The 18660-nt window shown below is 41.1% G+C and overlaps 2 pseudogenes; one reads left to right on the top strand and one right to left on the bottom strand.

The window, feature by feature from the left end:
* Positions 1-3375: 3375 nt before the first annotated feature.
* Positions 3376-3866, bottom strand: LOC139359506 (small ribosomal subunit protein eS17 pseudogene; annotated as a pseudogene).
* Positions 3734-18660, top strand: part of LOC105476052 (keratin, type I cytoskeletal 18 pseudogene) — a 60518-nt pseudogene continuing 45591 nt past the window's right edge.

Raw genomic sequence — 18660 nt, 5'->3', positions numbered from 1 at the left:
GTTTTACATTTAGGTCTGCAGTGCATTTGGAGTTAATTGTTATGATTCAAAGTATAGATTGAGGCTCTTTTTTTGTTTTGCATATGGACACCTAGTTCTAGTGTCATTTATTGAAAACACTGTCATTTCTGTGTTGGATTCTCTTTGTACTTCTGTTGAAGATTAGTTAATCATAGATGTGTGGGTCTTTTTTTTGGACTAAAACTCTAAAACTATATTATTAATCCTGATTTGTATTGCATCTGACAGATCCAGAATGATTTGAAAAGTTAATTAGCTAACAAATTTAGAAATTTGTCAAGTGTCTTATTTGGAACCTGGCATTTGCTGACAGTAGTTTGTAATCTACAGAAGGGTTTTCTAAAATAACTTTAAGCCTAAAATTAAAGGAAGATTTTGCTAATGATTCATTATCTGTTTGGAAAAACTTGTGTGATTTTTCATGGAGTAGGGATGAGCTGAAATGGTTTTTCCTAGAAGATGCCCATTTTCTTTTTTGTAGAAGTACTTGGTAGTTCTCTAAGAATCTGTGTTTATGCTTTATATCTTCTTTGATAGTGATACATTTTGGGGCAGTTCTCTTTTTGTTTAAAACCATCACATAGTTGTCCTAAGTTAAATACGTAAGCCAGACTTGATGGCTTATGCCTGTAATCCCAGAATTTTGAGAGGCAGAGGCAGGAGGATCACTTGAACCCAGGAGTTTGAGACCACCTGGGCGCCATAGCGAGACCCCCTCTCTACAAAAATCAAAAACAGTTTGGGTGCGGTGGCTCAGGCATGTAATCCCAGCACTCTGTGAGGCCGAGGCAGGCAGATCACCTGAGGTCAAGAGTTTGAGACCAGCCTGGCCAACATAGTGAAACCCTGTTTCAACTAAAACAAACAAACCAAACAAAAAATTAGTTGGGTATGGTGATGCATGCCTGTGATCCCGGCTACTCAGGAGGCTGAGGCAGGAGAATCGCTTGAACTCAGGCGGTGGAGGTTGCAGTGATCCAAGATTGTGCCACTGCACTCCAGCCTGGGTGACAGAGCAAGACTCCGTCTCAAAAAAAAAGAAAAAAAGAAAAAGAAAAAAACCCAAAAACATAGCCTGGCATGGTGGTGCATTCCTGTTGTCCTAGCTGAGGTGGGAGGATTGCTTGAGCCCAGGAGTTCAAGGTTACAGTAAGCGATGATGGCCCCACTGCACTCCAACCTGGGTGACAGAGAGAGACTCTGTCTCTAAACAAACTAACTAAAGGTTTAATTACTTTTAAAAAGTACACAATTATTGTTTTTAGGATGAGATTTTTTCTTTTTTTTGAGACAGACTCTTGGTTTGTCACCTAGGCCTGAGTGCAGGGGCTCAATCAGCTCACTGCAATCTTGAACCCCTGGGCTAAAGTGAGGCAGGAACCTCAGCTTACCGAGTAGCTAGAACTATAGGATTAGGAATACAGGCACATGCCACCACACCCAGTTAATTTTTTTGTAGAGACAAGGTCTCACTATGTTGCCCAAGCTAAAGTCCAGCTTCCTGGCCTCAGGCAATGAATGCTCCCACTTCAGCCTCCCAAAGTGCTAGAATTACACGCACGAGCCACTGTGCCTTGTCTATTCTTTTATCATTAAATTGTATAGACCTGTAGAGTGAAAGAATTGATATTTGGCTGTACATTGGTGTTCCATAATATAATGAGGTTTGAGCTAGTCTCAGTATTTGGATGTTTATTATTTAGTAATTTAGAAGTACTTTGCAATTAACACCTTTAAATTAACTTAAAAATTTAAATGTAGTAGAAATTAAAATGCCAAGAAGCAGGTGTTATTTTAAAAAGATCATTGGACAAAATATTGAGGTTAATTTAAGACAGACTTTCAGGATTAATAGCTATTTTAAAATTTTTAAAATCTTTTGTTGATGAGTGCTTTTTCTCATTCCTGAAATACCTACACTTAAGTCCTTTTTTTTTTTTTTTTTTTTCTGTCTTTGGAAAACATACTCCTGTCCCTTGCTATTCAATTTTTCTTCCTTTTTTTCCGTTTCTTCATTTGGCTAGACTTTGCCACAATTTTATTTTTATTATTTTTATTGTGGTAAAATACATGTAATAAAATTTATCACTTTAACTATTTTAAAGTATATAATTCAAGCCACGTGTAGTGGAGCCTGTAGTTCCAGCTAGTCAGGAGGCTGAGCCTGGGCTCCTTGAGCCTAGGAGTTTGAAGGCAGCCTGAGCAACATAACGAGACCTCCTTCTCTTCCCCCCCCCCGCCCCGCCCCGCCCCGCCCCGCCCCGCCCCGCCCCGCCCCGACGGAGTCTTGGTCTGTTGCTCAGGCTAGAGTGCAGTGGCGCCATCTCGGCTCGCTGCAAGCTCCGCCTCCCGGGTTCACGCCATCCTCCTGCGTCAGCCTCCTGAGTAGCTGGGACTATAGGTGCCCGCCACCGCGCCCGGCTAATTTTTTTTGTATTTTTAGTAGAGACGGGGGTTTCACTGTGTTAGCCAGGATGTTCTCGATCTCCTGACCTAGTGATCCGCCCCCCTTAGCCTCCCAAAGTGCTGGGAGACCTCCTCTTAAAAAAAAGAATTATATAGTTCAGTGGCATTAAGTACATTAAGAATATTGTACAACCATCACTCCCACCACCTTGTTCTAGAACTTGTTCATCATTGCCACACCATGTTAGCACCTTATTGTTCCCTAATGTTTGGCTGTCATATTAAGTATTAGGTTTGTAAAGGATTAACAAGACTCAGTTCTTGTACTCAAGGACTTCAGAGATCGTAAGAGAAACCTAACATTTATAATACAATGTGGCAAATTACATGTTAGAGCTCCCCATCACTGAATTTTATTTATTCAATTATATATATATATATATTTTTTTTTTTTTTTTTTTTTTTTGAGACGAAGTCTCGCTCTGTCGCCCAGGCTGGAGTGCAGTGGCCGGATCTCAGCTCACTGCAAGCTCCGCCTCCCGGGTTCACGCCATTCTCCGGCCTCAGCCTCCCGAGTAGCTGGGACTACAGGCGCCCGCCACCTCGCCCGGCTAGTTTTTTGTATTTTTTTAGTAGAGACAGGGTTTCACCGTGTTAGCCGGGATGGTCTCGATCTCCTGACCTCGTGATCCGCCCGTCTCGGCCTCCCAAAGTGCTGGGATTACAGGCTTGAGCCACCGCGCCCGGCCATATTTTTTTCATATATTTACCAATGCATACATTTAATGAATCAGGCATATAATGCTCACCTATTCAGCAATTTCAGTGCTTTTCCTGCTTGCCTTGCAAATTTCATCTAGGAGTTTACAAAGGAATACTCGGTGAAGCCTGATCATCAAATGGATTTTTCCCTGGGGAAGTCCAGTTCTTTTTTTCTTTTTTCTTTTTTCTTTTTTTTTTTTTTTTGCTGTTGTCCCAGATTTATTGAAAATAATATAGCACTGCAGAAAAAATTCAAACAGGTCCCCGAGGCGTTTTGAAATTCATCCCAACTGTAGGCTGAGTGACCTGCAGGTTGGACAGACTGCCCCAGTCCAAAAGCTTCAGCATTTCCTTAGTGTCAGGATCTACTTCAATTATCTCCTGATCCAGGGCTGAGACCTCGGGAACGTAATTGTCTCTCCTTTCTCTCTCCTCCTCCTGCAGCTTGATGGAGATACCTCTTACAGGGCCTCTCTGAATCCGCTTCATCAGATGGGTGACATAGCCTGCTATCTTGTTGCGGAGCTTCTTGCTGGGGATAATGGCGATCTCCTCGCACACGCGCTTGTTCGTGTGGAAGTCGTTGCCCAGGCGCGTGTAGTACTTCTCTATGATGACCCGGGCCGCCTTCTTCACGGTTTTGGTGCGAACGCGGCCCATGTTGGCGGGTCCTTGGTAAAGAGGCTCTTTTTTCTTTTTTTTTTAAATTATACTTTAAGTTCTGGGGTACATGTGCGATTCCTCAATTAGAATTTTAATTTTACCTTGAAAAAGCAAAGTAACTTTTTGTTAGGTTAGCATTCCAGTTATCATATCATTCCACACACTGAATTCATTTAGGCTAGACCAAAAGACTGAAGTCTTTAGTCTTTTGATTTAGGTCATTGTGGGATTCACAAATCCTCAAGCCCTATACTTTATGGCAAGAAGGGAACCAGAAAATTGATATTTTGATTTAAAATCAAATTATGAGCTATTACTTCCTAATGAAGCAGGGAGATCTGTGAAAACTATGATTAGAGAGAACTTCTTAGTTGTCTGCAACTATCATTTGTTGAAACTGTTTTTACTTATTTTAGTTGCAGTGACAACTTGCTTATGATCAAATACAGCATTATATGGGCATGTTTATCTCTCTAGGCAGATCATCTTGATGAATAGTTGCTTTGGAAACTGTCAAGAGATTGTTTTTAATTCCTTGAAAAGTCAGGAGGTATTAATTGATTTAAAGTTTCATGTCTTAGCAGTTTTAGTTTAAAATAATGCGATCAGCATTGAGCAGCATTAAAGTATAGGTTTTATTCTCATTATTGTGTCCAGAGTTGGTTCCTTCTGGTGGGTTCGTGGTCTCACTGACTTCAAGAATGGAGCCGCAGATCTTCATGGTGAGTGTTACAGCTCTTAAAGATGGCATGGACCCTAAGAGTGAGAAGCAGCAAGATTTATTGTGAAGAGCAAAAGAACAAAACTTCCACACTATGGAAGGGGAGGCCAGAAGGTTGCTGCTGCTGGTTGGGAGTGGTCAGCTTTTATTCCCTTATTTGTCCCGCCCGTGTCCTGCTGATTGGTCCATTTTACAGAGCACTGATCGGTCCATTTTACAAACGTCTAGCTAGCTACAAAGCGCTGATTGGTGCATTTTTACAGAGCACTGATTGGTACATTTTACAAACCTCTGGCTAGCTACAGAGCACTGATTGGTGCATTTTTACAGAGCGCTGTTGGTTCATTTTACAAGCCTCTTGTAAGACAGAAAAGTTCTGGAAGTCCCCACTGGACCCAGGAAGTCCTGCTGGCTTCATCTCTCATTATTATTGTCATGCGTGTCCATGTGAAGAGGCTACCAAATAGGCTTTGTGTGAGCAATAACGCTTTTTAATCACCTGGGTGCAGGTGGGCTGAGTTCCAAAAGAGAGCAAGGAAGATAGGGGTGGGGCAGTTTTGTAGGATTTGGGTGGTTAGTGGAAAATTACAGTCAAAGGGAGTTTTTCTCTTGTGGGCAGGGGCAGGGGTCACAAGGTGCTCAGTGGGGGAGCTTCTGAGCCAAGAGAAGGAATTTCACAAGGTTAATACCTCAGTTAAGGTGGGGCAGGAACAAATCACACTGGTGGAATATTATCAGTTAAGGCAGGAATCAACCATTTTCACTTCTTTTGTGATTCTTTAGTTGCTTCAGTCCAACTGGATGTAAACCTGCAGGCTTGGGCTCAGAGGCCTGACAATTATGACTGATTTTCTTCATTATTAAAAATTTAATGCAATATTGCTTATAAATGTAAAACAGCATGGCTCTTTCCATCTAAAAGTGCTAGATGTGGCAAATATTTGCTATTAAAAGGTTGGGGAGGAGTTGAGAGCAGCTTTTTCATATTATGTACACAGGCCTCCTATAAACGGCCAGTAAATCTTCCCAAAGGGTGGTGGGCATTTCCAACGGGCCAAACACGGTCTGTTACTCTACCATTTCTCTCTTTCAGCAGCAAGGTCTAGTAGCACAAAGACTAACCGTCTGATGGCCGCTAACCGTTCTACCCGTGGTCGTTTGGGACTGCGCGTGCCTTCCAGGCCCGGTAAGGCCTTTGTCCGTTGAGGTTAGGACTAGGTTGTCTCAGCCAGTGGGGACAGAGCGGTTACTGGGACCAGGTCTGCGCCGCTCGGAGGCCTAATGAGGTGGCCAAGACTGCCTGCGTCGGGAGGCCGCCTTCCCAGGCCTCTGCACCCTCAGGTCCTCCGCTGATTGGTGTTTTTTCGGGCAGCCGCCAGGCTTCCAGGCCCGCCACTCCCGCCGCCATCCAAAGGCCCCACTTGGTGGGGTTTCATCCCGGCTGAGAGACGCCGACGCCGCCGTCAGTCATTGAGGTGGAGTGGGGAAGCTTCAAGGCCTGGGCCTGGCCAGGGGGCAGCCACAGCGGGGCCCCAGGTGTGTGCAGGGCGGAGGCCGCGGCCTGTCCTGGAGCCCCCCAGCTCACTTGCCGGCCCGGGGCCAGAGGAGCCTGGAGGGCTCTGGGGGACCGGCGTGCTCTGCCTCAGTTCGTAAGAGTCCGTAGTCTTCCTAATGTAGTCAGTCTAAGACAGTTGGTGTCCCAAATGGTTGATAGTGTTTTAGTTTACAATTTCAACACTTGTTAGGAGGAGAAAAGTTCAGATTACTAGGCCTAGATTCCTAATAAGTTTTGTTTTGTCTGAAATAGGGTCTCATTCTCTCACCCGGGCTTGGAGTGCAGTGGCTTGATGACAGCTCATTGCAGCCTCGACCTCCTGGGCTCAAGTGATCTTCCCACCTCAGCCTCCTGAACGGTGGGGACTACAGGTTCACACTACCATGTGTGGCTAATTAAATTTTTTTTTTTTTTTTTTTTTTTTTTTTTTTTGGCAGAAACAGGGTTTCACTGTGTTGCCCAGGCTACTTTTGAATTATTGGGTTCCTGTGATCTTCCTGCCTCGGCCTCCCAAAGTGCTGGGATTGCAGGCATGAGCCACTGTGCCCAGCCCTAATACGTTTTTATAAATTTTTAAAAGTTGGAATTTGTGGTGTGGTTTTGATTGTCTACTGAAAAGGAATGATTGCAGTCTCCTTTTAGGTTAAAACAAAAACAAAAAACAAACTTAAAAATAACCCTTAGTTTGGTTAGGCTTTTAATAAATTTGACATTTATTGCTCTCGAAAAATAGCTGTGATCATCTTTTTTCAGGGTAATCACTTTGATCAATATGAAAAGGGACACTTGGAAATTGAACAAGCATCACTTGATAAGCCTACAGAATCCATAAGATGATCATTGCTTAATTTCGGGTCTTAGCCAGTTAGGTGGGTAGTGTTCATGTGACACTTAATGTGAATCAGGTTAAACTTGTTAATAACCAATACAGTTTAGAGTTGTTTTCTTGCATGCCATACAGTAACCAGATAGAGTTTGGGGTGTAATCTAATATTTAATATGTTGGGAAATCAGTTCAAAACAATCTAGAAACACATTAGAATTTTGATGGGGGAAAAATATCTTTTTGGCCCATACTAATATTTTGTTGAAGGTAGCAAGTTAAAGGTTAGCATTTTGTGAATTGAATGAAGAAGTAAAATATATTTTGATCCTTTATAGATTCACATTTCCTGGGCAATATAATTTTGTATGAAATGTTCCTACATAAGTAGAATATAGAAACACAATTTTTAAAGTTCCATTAGAAACAGTTAAGGGCCCGACGCAGCAGCTCACACCCATATTGCAGCACTTTGGGGGGTTGAGGTGGGCGGATCAGCTGAGGTCGGGAATTTGAGAGCAGCCTGGCCAATATGGTGAACCCCATCTCTACAAAAATAGCAAAAATTAGCTGGGCGTGGTAGTGCACGCCTGTAATCCTAGCTACTTGGGAGGCTGAGGAACCAGAATTACTTGAACCCGAAAGGTGGAGGTTGCAGTTAGCTGAGATTGAGATCGTACCACTACACTCCAGCCTGGGCGAGAGAGCGAATCTCTGTCTCAAAAAAAAAAAAAAAAGAGTTAAGGAGTAATACGTTTTATTTACCAGACTCTTGTGAAATATGGCAAGTTTGGGCTCTGTAGCTTAAGAAATGTCTAGTATTTGTCAAAAGTTGATTATTTCTATCTTTTCACGCTGCTTGGTTTTAGACACTGATGATATCAAGCAATAGAACAAGGAGATTTATTTACCTGGCTCTTAGTTTAAAAACAAAACAAAACAAAACTTCGGCTAGGTGCGATGGCTCACACCTGTAATCCCAACACTTTGGGAGGCTGAGGTGGGTGGATCACCCGAGGTCAGGAGTTCAAGACCAGCCTGGCCAACATGGTGAAATCTCGTCTCTACCAAAAATACAAAAAAATTAGCTGGGCATGATAGCGGGCACCTGTAATCCCAGCTACTTGGGAGGCTGAGGCAGGAGAATTCCTTGAACCCAGGAGCCGGAGGTTGCAGTGAGCAGAGACCACACCATTGCACTCCAACCTGGGCAACAAGAACAAAACTGTCTCAAAAAGAAAAAAAATCTAAATATTTGAACATTATTTTTATTTTGAAAAACATTATTTTTAAATAACAGTCCATTGTTAAAATGAACTTGTCATTAGTCAGCCTTTACTATTTGTGCTTAAGTGTACATATTCAAAAGGGTTTCAGTGAGTTATTGGTAAAACTTTAGTGGGGAAAAAAAGTCAAAGAGGGAATCTTAATCTTTATAACCATCATGACAAGCCCTCTTCCCCTTAAGAAACACTAGCTTCTTAGGAAAATAAGAAGGCAATTTAGAGAGTGCAGATAGTTTAACTTTAGCTTTTATTTTCAAAACTGTAACATAGTAAAGGATCAACATATATTAATGTTCCTAATTAGGTTGGTGTTGTGTGTGTTTGTGTGTTTAGATGTTTATAGAAATTTACACAACTTGGGGTGTATGACATTTTTCTTCCACAGCCGTTGGCCCATACTAGCTAAGCAGCCATGATCTGGTTTGTTTTGCACGGTCTGCCTTTTTAAAATTTCTTCTCTTCTTTCTCTCCATCTGCCACTCTCCTTTTTTTTTTTTTTTTTTTTTTTTGAGATAGAGTGTTTGCTCTGTCACCCAGTGGCGTGATCTTGGCTCACTGCAACCTCCGCCTCCTGAGTTCAAGCGATTCTCCTGCCTCAGCCTCCCGAGTACCTGGGATTACAGGCACCCACCCCCATGCCCTGGCTAATTTTTGTATTTTTGGTAGAGATGAGGTTTCACTATGTTGGCCAGGGTGGTTTCAAACTCTTGACCTTGGGCGATCCCCCTGACTGGACCTCCCAAAGTGCTAGGATTACAGGCGTGAGCCACCGCACCTGGACTCCACCTCCCTTTCTTATTTCTGTCCTTCTGGTCCAGTGAAAACTGCATAGAGTACCTTCTGTCTTAATGTGCTGGCATGATGCTAGACTTAGGCATGGCGATAATTGATGGCACATGTGATAATGCTGCAAAGGGAGAATTCTCATCGGCTGTTTCACTGAAAGCCTAGTCTTGTGTTTTGACATAAGGATAAAATGCCAAGCTCACTTTGCTAAGGTAAAAATCACTGGTTTGTGTCTTGTTCTGTATTATTTTGGGGATTATCACAATAATGAATCTGTAGGCTAGATCAGTATCTTGTATTTGAAAAATAATTTTTCCATTTTAATTTTAAAACTTAGGGGGGTCGAAGTTTAAAAACAGAGCTATCAGAATCAACTCCCCAGTACCATATTCTACAAGATGCATGGTTGATTAATATTCTTACACAAGCTATAATTCTGTGGGTACTCAACAGTAGCAGGAAATTTAATTAGATGAAATTTGCAAACTAGTATTCATCATTACTATACTCAAAAAAGATTTTTTTAAACCACTAAATTAAATGATATTTAACATTTTTAAGCCTTCTTAGAGGGGGCTACACTGAAAGATTTTTGGAAAATTTATTCCTGTGGCACGTGAGGCTAATGCTGTTTTACCTCTCACAATGTCCAGGATTTTTTTCTAACACATATCATAGGGAGAACACTATCAGAGGCAGTCTAATTGAGTAATCATTGTTGAATAACCTCAGTGAATAGGAGAATTGATATATGCCTTATTTATTAAATAGTGCTACTTTCTCCACTTAAAATAGCAAATAGTACCTAGTACTCAGGCTGGATATTTAATTTTTTAAATAAATAAATGGATGTTCAGAAATGTATATTAATAATTATACTTCTAATGAAAATTTACTTCTGACACACATAAATATATGCATTATTTGTGATGTGGCAGTTTAGGAAGGAGGAGGAGGAGCTTCATAGCCTATATTGTATTAGATAGAAGTAGGACACAGGATCTGGGAGAATAAACAAATATGTAAGACAAGAAAAAGAAGTAGGACACACAAGATAAGAGGGATCTTATTTTTGTTGCCTGATCATTTGGGAGTAAAATTTTAAATAATATTCTTTTTTTTTAAAAAAAAACTTTTTTTTTTTTTTCTTGAGCCAGAGTGTCAATCTGTTGCTCAGGCTGGAGTGCAGTGGTGCGATCTCAGCTCACTGCAACCTCCACCACCCAGGTTCAAGCGATTCTCATGCCTCAGCCTCCCAATTAGAAGAACTTCATTTCCAACCAAAGAACAGGCCACACAGCCACCAGTTTGGGGTCTTGAGCAGAGAGAGAAAACAAATAGGTGGTTTGTGAGAACTCTGAATTATGCAGAAAACCAGCTTTTTGTGTATTACCCTTTGTCAAAATTCAGTTGCCTTATTAATTAAAAGTAGGATTCCTTTGCAATTCTTCCATGTACATTTAAATTATATCAAGTTGACTCTTGAGAAGAAAAAAAATTATAAGCAACCTACTTGTATAATGCATCTTTGTTAGTTGTAAACCACGAGTTGTGTGTGTGTGTGTGTGTGTGTGTGTGTGCACGCTTCTTTTGAGAGACGGAGTCTTGCTCTGTCGCCCAGGCTAGAGTGCAGTGGCATGATTTCAGCTCGCTGCAACCTCTTTCTTCTGGGTTCAAGCGATTCTCCTGCCTCAGCTTCCCATGTAGCTGGGACTACAGGCGTGCACCACTATGCCCAGTTAATTTTTGTATTTTTAGTAGAGACAGGGTTTCACTATATGTTGGCCAGGCTGGTCTCGAACTCCTGACCTCAGGTGATCCGCCTACCTCAGCCTCCCAAAGTGCAGGGATTACAGGTGTGAGCCACCGCGCCCGGCCGATAGTTTTTAAAAAGTTTCTATAATTTATTTTTGGTTCTATGAGATTATAATTAAACCCCAAATTTTATTTTATTTAAAAAAAGCCAAAAGATTTTTAGTCATTATTATAGTAACTGAAATTAAGTAAAGAGTTACTTTAAAAAAAAAATTTTCAAAATAATTACTACTTTAGAAATAAATTGGTTGGGCATGGGAGTACGGCAGGTCAAGGATGCAGGAGCTGTGTGACCATGCCGCTGCACCCCAGCCTGGGTGACAGAGCAAGACCCTGTCTCAAAACAAAAACAAACAAACAAAAAAACCAGAAAGAAATTTAGCATTCATTGCCCTTGTTCTGTCTAGATTACATGTCTGAGCCATAAGCTACTTGTACCAACTTAGTGCTATAAATAGCATCCATGGGCCGGGCACAGTGGCTGAGGCCTGTAATCCCAGCACTTTGGGAGTCCGAGGCAGGTGGATCACGAGGTCAGGAGTTCAAGACCAGACTGACCAACATGGTGAAACCCTGTCTCTACTAAAAATACAAAAATTAGCCAGGCATGGTGGCATGTGCCTGTAATCCCAGGCTCAGGAGGCTGAGGCAGGAGAATCGCTTGAACTCGGGAGGCGGAGGCTGTAGTGAGCTGAGATCACACCACTGCACTCCAGCCTGGGCAACAGAGCGAGACTCCATCTCAAAAAATAAAAATAAAAACGTAGCATCCATGGACTAGTCGCGGTGGCTTAGGCCTGTAATCCCAACACTTTGGGAGGCTGAGCGGGCGGATCACTTGAGATCAGGAGTTCAAGACCAGCCTGGCCGACATGGGGAAAACCCCCTCTGTACTGAAAATACAAAAAAAAAGATTGGCTGGGCATGATGGCACATGCCTCTAGTCACAGCTACTCAAGAGGCGGAGGTTGCAGTAAGCTGAGATTGCACCACTGCACTCCAGCCTGGGTGACAGTGAGACTTCATCTCACAAAAAAAAGAAAAAAAAAAGCATCCATGGAAATAATTGAAAAAATCACAGTACTAAGCAGAGAGAATAGATTGCTTGTTTCTCACAGACTGGTTATTGAGTTTCTTGTTCTTTCTCAGAGAAAGTTTTGATCATTTCAGAGGTAAACAAGTCTGGTTTGTTTTTACTTATTGTTATAAGTTATTTTGATGTGCCTTCTTGTGTTACCCATCATCCTTAAGCCTCTTTGATTTTTGATGAATATTTATAAAACCTTACCTTAAGCCTATTGGACTTTTGACAAGTGTTTATAAAATCTTTTTTCTTTGCTTTTTCTTTTCTTTTTTTTTTTTTTTTTTTTGAGACAGAGTCTTACTCTGTAGCCCAGGCTGAAGTGCAGTGCCCCGATCTCAGTTCACTGCAAGCTCCGCCTCCCATATTCACGCCATTCTCCTGCCTCAGCCTCCCGAGTAGCTGGGACTACCGGCACCCACCACTACTTATCCCCGGCTAATTTTTTGTATTTTTAGTAGAGACGGGGTTTCACCGTGTTAGCCAGGATGGTCTTGATCTCCTGACCTCGTGATCCGCCCGCCTCAGCCTCCCAAAGTGCTGGGATTACAGGCGTGAGCCACCGTGCCCGGCCAACCTTTTTTCTTTTATTGGTGGGAAAGGGGACTATACTAAATACTAGCCCTTCCTGCAGAGTCACAGAGCTGCCTCTTTTCCTCCAAAAGCAGGTAGTTTTGAAATGATAAGAAAGGTCCAGGTTTTCTGTGTTGGTAATCCACTTGCCCTAGGAGGTTGACGAGGGGAGGGGATTCTGGGAGAAGTGTCTGTTGTTTCTGTTGCCTTTGTTATGATTGGAAAGACTTAGAGTGGCCTGTTAAATATTTTATTATAGTCCCTGAGAAAGTAGATTTAATTAAATAACAGTTTTAACCTAAAGTTTTTGAAGAGAAATGCCACTACCATTTTTTTTCTGAGAAGATGACAGCCATCCTCTTGAGTGGTTTTAAATGATGCTAATGTGTATAACCTTATTTTTTTCTTTTTTCCTCCTTCTCCCTTTAAAATTTGCTTTTCCTTTCACTGTTGTCAGTCACAACATGCTTCTCCTTGAATCTCTCAGCTGGCCTTGACTCGTGAATTTACTTATGCTTTCACTCTTCTTTAATACATACATTACTTGCAAGCAGTGAATTGAAAACAAGATTAAAAAAAAAGACCATCAATCAACTGTGATTGGACAGTTTCTTACTTTGTGTTACATTTAACTGTTCTTTTGACAGCCCAGTTTTGAAAGCCAGGTTCGTATGGAAATACTCTCACTCCACTTGGACTGCTTTTGGAAATAGCATACTGCTTCATCTGTATGTTTATTTTAGTGCGTTCATAATATAACACAGTCAGCATAATGTCTCATCTCCACTTAGCCAAAGATTGAGTTTTCTTAAAACAAAACAAAACAAAACATAACAACAACAACAAAATGGGAGGGAGGGAACAATTTTTGTCAGCATTGTTTAATACTTAAATCTTGGTGCCAAATATAGTTACAACATGGGTCTATTAAGAGATTAAACAAGGCCAGGCGGGTGGCTCACGCCTATAATACCAGCACTTTGGGAGGCCGAGGTGGGTGGATCAGTTGAGATCAGGAGTTCGAGACCAGCCTGGCCAACTTGGTGAAATGGCTTCTCTACTAAAAATACAAAAATTAGCTGGGCGTAGTGGTGGGCACCTGTAATCCTGGCTACTTGGGAGGCTGAGGCAGGAGAGTGGCGTGAACCCAGGAGGTGGAGTTTGCAGTGAGTCACTGCACTCCAGCCTGGGTGATACAGCAAGACTCAGTCTCAAAAAAAAAAAAAAAAAAAAAAAATAGTGAGAGATTAAACAATAATTTAGTCAACCATATACTCTTAGAGTCATTCTGCTATCCTTGTCCCTTCTAGAATTATGCAGTTGCAGGAATTATGATATGAAATAAGGATTTTCTGCACAGGTAACTGTGTTTTCATAGTGGTAAAATAAGGGCCTGTTTACCTTTGTTTTCTGCAAACATTACTTATATTGAGACTTTTAATCTTTTCTTTTTGGGGGGGTAAGAAAGTTGTAAATAGACGCTGAGCACTGGGTAAGGGAGTGCTTTTCCTGGCAGTTCATTTGGGAGGTAAGAAGGGAAGAAGCCGCAGCAGCAGTAGTGTTACATTAAGTTTTTGTGATGTGTAGGAATGTGGAAGTCAGTGCTTGGGATCAGTAGTGTTTCTAATTCTTTCAGTTCATATGTAGCAAAAATAACTTGCAGCAAACTTTCGTGCACCGTAATGATTTTATGTGTGTGTGTGTATATATATATGTATATTTAAAACAATATATATTTTGTTTTAGAAATAAATTTTTCATTAGAGTTTGCCTCCAGTTTTTGTTTTTTTTAAAATACCCTGGGCTCATCCCTGTAATCCCAGCACTTTGGGAGGCTGAGAAGGGAGAATTGCTTGAGCCCAGGAGTTCTAGATCATCCTGGGCAACATAATGAAACCTCATCTCTACAAAAATTTAAAAAGTAGCCAGCGAAGGTCGTGTGTGCCTATAATCCCAGCTACTCATGCGGCTGAGGTGGGAGGATTGCTTGAGCCCGGAAGGTCAAGGCTGCAGTTAGCTATAATTGTACCACTGTACACCAGCTCGGGCAACAGAGCAACACCTGTATCAAAAAAAAAAAAAAAAAAAAAGTGTCCTGATTTTCCCCCATCAATGAAATAATCAGCTGCTTAGCCCAGTTCTCCAGGTTGTATGCTATAATAAAGAAGGAAACTTTCCTTTAAAAACAAAACAAAACTGAACAAGTGAAAGGCTTAATCTCCTTCTAACTTCTAGTTAGAGAAGATAACAGTAAAACAATGTTTTCTTTTTTTTTTTTTTTTTTTTGAGACGGAGTCTTGCTCTGTGCCCCAGGCTGGAGTGCAGTGGCCCGATCTCGGCTCACTGCAAGCTCCGACCCCCGGGTTCACGCCATTCTTCTGCCTCAGCCTCCCGAGTAGCTGGGACTACAGGCGCCGGCCACCTCGCCCGGCTAATTTTCTTGTATTTTTAGTAGAGACGGGGTTTCACCGTGTTAGCCAGGATGGTCTTGATCTCCTGACCTCGTGATCCGCCCATCTTTCCTCAGTGACTCCAAAGAACATTTTATCGTTGAATATGGAGATGTAAGACAAACAATTTAATGTGCAACATTTGGTTTTAATGCAGAAATGTGTGGTTTAATCAGCTTTATAAATTGATTTCAGGAAATATGAGATTATTTTCAAATGGTTTAGCTTTGTTTTCTGCTAACATTACTTATATTGAGACTTTTAATCATTTCTAGATTAATACTATAAATTACATTTTAATACATATAGAATATTTTGTGTTTAGAAATTTTCAATCTTTTCCTTTGAATGTATAGCACCATTTTTTCTGACACGGTTAGTGCTTATTTTAGCCTTGTCTTGGTACTTCACAATAACTGTAAAAAGCAAAGAATTGGACAAAGGACTGCAGATGTTTCCGGTACCTTGACCCCTTAAACAAAAGCTGACGTTTAATTGTTGTTTTTAGCATTTTTTTCATGTAGTTTACATTGAAATACCTTTTCCAGTGTGCTCCTGGGAAGATGAGACATTATGTGTGTTGGTTTCTCCCCCCTACGTGCACTAATGACTCTATTTATTTATTTATTTATTTATGGAGAGGGAGTCTCGCTCTGTTGCCCAGGCTGGAGTGCAGTGGCGACATCTTGCCTCATTGCAACCTCTGCCCCCCAGGGCCAAGCAATTCTCTTTCTCAGCCTCCCAAGTAGCTGGGATTATATAAATATATATATATATATATATATAAATATATATATATATATATATATATAAAATATATATATGTGTGTGTGTGTGTGTGTGTATATATACACTATATATATAGAGAGACACACTTTATTTTTTTAAACCAATCAAGTCTAGCCTGGATTTTGCTCTGATTGTTTTTTCATTTCTAGTGGTGGGACAGTCTTACACTTACAACTTACTTTGTATCATGAAAGCCTGACACATAAAACAACTAAACACAATGCATATTTTCTTTAAAATAGAATCTTAAAGTGGTGCTGTTTAGGTGGTAGATATGACTGTATATGTACTTTGATTTTATGTTTTTTTTTTAATGTGAGATAGAGTCTTGCTGTGTCGCCCAGACTGGAGTGCAATGGCACGATCTTGGCTCACTGCAACCTCCGCCTCTGGGGTTCCAGCAATTCTTGTGCCTCAGCCTCCTGAGTAGCTGGGATTATAGTCACCCACCATCATGCTCGGCTAATTTTTGTATTTTTGTAGAGACAGGGTTTCACCATGTTGGTCAGGCTGGTCTTGAACTCCTGACCTCAGGTGATCTGCCCACCTTGGCCTCCCAAAGTGCTGAGATTACAGGTGTAAGCCACCGCGCCTGGCCTATTTCATGCTTTTTAATGTTATTTTAAAACTTCATAAATGTATTCTTCCCCTTTTCCCTTTCCCCTTTTTCTCCATTTTAAAGTGTTATGTACAAAAGTTGCCCAGTATACCATCAGAAAGTACCTTTATCCTATATGGTCTTCCCACGTAAAATACTAGCCAGCTTTTCTTTTTACATTAGTGTCCCTCTTATTTGGCACATTTACCCTATTATTAGCACCTTTTTGCATGCATATATGTAGAATTATCTCTTGCTCATCATATGTTTAAATGTCACTAGGCAGGGAAGAATATACTATTGGAATATTTTTGGTTTGTCTCTCTGTTTTGTCTGTCAGGATAATACTGGACACTGCTTACTCCAGAAACATGGGTGGAAGCTGGGCCAGGGATTGGGAAAATCTTTTCAGGGTAAGTCTTTACATTTACCAGAGAAAAAGAAAGAAAACTGTTTCTGATGCAGATCTTGTACCTGAATACATTTGTTGTCTTTTTAAAAAGGTGCTTGGGTTTTCCTGCTTCCCTGCCTTTCTATCCTTAGTCTATTTTTCCTATAACTGTATTTTAAGTCACTGTTAAGCTTCTATATTTGCCATAATTTGCAAGAGTAAGCTGCTGTGTCATCAAAACTTTCAAGTCAAACATACTGTGTGTGGCTCAACCTGTTTTAAATTTTTTGTTTGTTTTTTTGGTGGAGGTGATGGGTGGGTGGAGTGAAAGGGATGCAGAGTGAAAGGGATGCAAAACATCAGAGTATGCTTTCTTTGTACTATTTCGTAATGTATTGTGGCTTCAGTATTATAAAGAGAATCATCCAGTAGCAGAGTTTAATTTTTATCCTTTTAAATTCTCCCTGAAGCTGGTGATTGCCTTGGCTCTTTTGCACTGCAATAAGAAATCTATGTAGTGGTAGAAAGAAAAATTAACCCCCATGAAACATAAAATGAAAGCAGGGGTTTTTAAGGGCTCTCTAAGCAGAGAGGTTATTTCTCAGGTCCCTATCAAGGTCTGGAAAATGTATGGCTTAAAGATTCCATTGCATTTGTTACACTGTTTAACTATACCTGTCATTTGGATTATTTCAGCTTCTGAGTTCTTGCTAGTTGGAAACCAAGCAACTGCATTCAGTTTTTAGCTCTCTCGGATTCAAGAGCTACTCTTTGTTCTTTGCAGATGTGATGTGAATGCCGCCTCTGAAATTATGGGAATCATTGTGTCTCTACATCTGGTCATGGGGGAGCTTATTGTATAAGGGTATCTTTGGGGAGAAGTGTGCTACTGTTGACGAATTCTTTGAATTTTGGAAATGGATTTTGACAGTTTGAATGCTGAGATCTGATCAATTCGAGTGTGTTGAGAGGAACAAGGACAGGTGTAGTGGTTCATGCCTGTAGTCCTAGCAATTTGGGAGGCTGAGGCAGGAGGATTGTTTGAGGCCAGGTGTTCAAGACCAGCGTGGGTGACATAGCAAGACCCGATCTCTATTTAAAAAAAAAGAAAAAAATTAATTAATTAAAGAGAGAATGAAACCAAGAGGATAGGGCTTGAAATACAGGACATTTTGGTTATTAAAACCTTTACTTTTTAAATTCTACTTCTGCAAATTCAGTGATGACAAATGGGAGATGCTCAATAAGTATATTTTGATGGACTATTCATCACTAAGCATTAACCTATTCTTTTGGGGAGTTAGAAAGATTCGATTACCTTTAAACTCGTTTTCCAGTGGCACAGGAATTCTTTGCAAACAATACAAAGAATACTCTGATTAAGAGCAATTTGTATGGTATAGGCCACAGATTGGTGTTTGTTTGTTTGTTTGTTTTGAGACGGAGTCTCGCTCTGTTGCCCAGGCTGGAGTGCAATGGTGCGATCTTGGCTCACTGCAACCTCTGCCTCCCGGTTCAAACAATTCTCCTGCCTTGGCCTCCTGAGTAGCTGGGATTACAGGCGTGTGCCACCACGCCTGGCTAATTTTTGTGTTTTTAGTAGAGATGGGGTTTCACCATGTTTGTCAGGCTGGTCTCGAACTCCTGACCTCGTGATCTGCCCGCCTCAGACTCCCAAAGTGGCGGGATTACAGGCGTGAGCCACCGCACCCGGCTAGACCACAGATTTTGTAAGACCCCAAGAGGGAGAAGATAATGAGGACTGAAATAGAGATGGCTTTTTGATAGAATTTGTCCCAGTGGTTTGCATAGGGTAAGTGTTGGGTTGAACTGAATGGAGGTGATTGCTTTAGAAGAAGGACAGAAGACTAGATTTGCTTTTCCCTCCAATTTGAAATACCTCTTCTATTCTAGGACGCCCAGGAGCATTGTTTTTACTC

Source organism: Macaca nemestrina, chromosome 17, assembly GCF_043159975.1.
Source record: "Macaca nemestrina isolate mMacNem1 chromosome 17, mMacNem.hap1, whole genome shotgun sequence".
NCBI lineage: Eukaryota > Metazoa > Chordata > Mammalia > Primates > Cercopithecidae > Macaca > Macaca nemestrina.
Note: the sequence above shows the minus strand (reverse complement) of the source record. Positions and strands in the feature narration are given on the sequence as shown.